This window comes from Neophocaena asiaeorientalis, unplaced genomic scaffold (genome assembly GCF_003031525.2).
Source record: "Neophocaena asiaeorientalis asiaeorientalis breed wild unplaced genomic scaffold, Neophocaena_asiaeorientalis_V1.1 scaffold72, whole genome shotgun sequence".
Lineage (NCBI taxonomy): Eukaryota > Metazoa > Chordata > Mammalia > Artiodactyla > Phocoenidae > Neophocaena > Neophocaena asiaeorientalis.
Genome location: NW_020185336.1, coordinates 11,846,605 through 11,848,524, shown reverse-complemented (window position 1 = coordinate 11,848,524; position 1,920 = coordinate 11,846,605). Strand labels below are relative to the sequence as shown.

The window sequence follows — 1,920 nt, the reverse complement described above, 5'->3', positions numbered from 1 at the left end:
GTATCTGTGAGTCTGTTTCTGTTTTGTTATATTCGTTCATTTGTTTTATTTTTTGATTCCACACGTAAGTGAAAACATACAGTATTTGTCTTTCTCTGTATGACAGTTCACTAAGCATAATATCCTCTAGGTCCAGATATGTTGTGGCAAATGGCAAAATTTTATTCTTTTTTATGGCTGAATAATATTCTATTTTATGTATGTGTATGTTTGTGTTTATATATATAATCTTCTTTATCCATTCATCTGTTGATACAAACTTAGGTTGCTTCTATATATTGGCTATTGTAAATAATGCTGCCATAAACATTGCTGTGTGTATATCTTTTCAAATTAGTGTTTTTGTTTTTTCAAAAACGGTGGTTAGAGGTCATGAAGTAGGTGCTAATGCCTTAACCACATGAATATTGTCAGGCCTGAGAGGCTCTGCCATTCTTGTCAGGGGCAGTGCTAATCTTCTCTCCTTTTATACAACACTCTATGTGTCTGTTTTTATGCCAATATCATACTGTTTTGATTACTATATAACTTTTATATACTTTTATAACATAATTTGAAATCAGGAAGTGTGATGCCTCCTGCTTTGTTCTTTTTCAAGATTTCTTTAGCTATTTCATGTGTTTTGTGGTTCCATAAGCTTTAAGATTATTTTTTTTCAATTTCTGTGAAAAATCCCTTTGGAATTTTGTTAGGGATTGCATTGAATCTGTAGATTGCTTTGAGTAATATGGGCATCTTGATAATGTTATGAACATGGGATATCTTTCCATTTATTTGTGTCTTCTTCAGTTTCTTTTATTAATGTCTTACAGTTTTAAATAAACAGATTTTTCACCTCCTTGGTTAAATTTATTTCTAGACATTTTATTATTTTTGATGCAATTGTAAATGGGATAATTTTCTTAATTTCTCTTTCTGATAGTTGTTAGAGTATAGAAACACAACTGAGTTTTGTATATTGATTTTGTATCCTGCAACTTTACTGAAATCATTTATTAGTTCCAGTAGTTTTTAGTGGAGTCTTTATGGTTTTCTGTATATAAAATCATGTTATCTGCAAATAGAGACAGTTTTACTTCTTCCTCTCCAGTTGGATGCCTTTTATTTATTTTTCTTGCCTAATTGCTCTGACTAGAACTTCCAGTACTATGTTGAATCAAAGTGGCAAGAGTGGGCACCCTTGTCTTGTTCCTTTTCTGAGAGGAAAAGCTTTCAGCTCTTCACCATTTAGTATGATGTTAGCTGTAGGCTTGTCATATATGGCCTTTATTATGTTGAGGTATGTCCCTCTATACCCACTTTGCTGAGAGTTTTTATCATGAATGGATGTTGAGTTTCATCAAATACTTTTTCTGCATCTATTGAGATGTTCATATGATTTTTATTCTTCATTGCCTATGGTGATATATCACATTGTTTGATTTATAGATATTAAACCATCCTTGCATCCCTGGAATAAATCCCACTTGTTCATGTTATGATCCTTTTAATGTGCTGTTGAATTTGGTCTGCTAATATTTTGTTGAGGATTTTTGCATCTGTGTTCATCAGGGATATTGGCCTATAATTTTCTTTTCTTGTGGAATCCTTTTCTGGCTTTGGACAGGGTAATGCTGGCCTATTAAAATGAGTTTGGAAGTATTCCCTCCTCTTCAGTTTTTTAGAAGAGTTTGAGAAGATTTGGTATTAGTTCTTCTTTAAATGTTTGGTAGAAGTCACCAGTGAAGGCATTTTGATCCTGGAGGTTTCTTTGTCAGTGTTTTTTGGTTACTAAATCAATCTCCTTACTGGAAATTTGTCTTTTCAGATTTTTTGATATTACTTTCTGATTTCAATCTTGATAGATTGTATGTTTCTAGGAATGTATCCATTTCTTCTAGATTGTCCACTTTGTTGGTGTATACTTTTTCATATTAACAT

At 32.0% G+C, this 1,920-nt stretch overlaps 1 non-coding gene across 1 annotated transcript; it reads right to left on the bottom strand.

Moving 5' to 3' along the window:
- Window positions 1-351: 351 nt before the first annotated feature.
- Window positions 352-477, bottom strand: LOC112393663 (U6atac minor spliceosomal RNA). Its single transcript, XR_003001977.1, has one exon. It is a non-coding gene; the product is annotated as a U6atac minor spliceosomal RNA (small nuclear RNA).
- Between the last annotated feature and the right edge of the window lie 1,443 nt (window positions 478-1,920).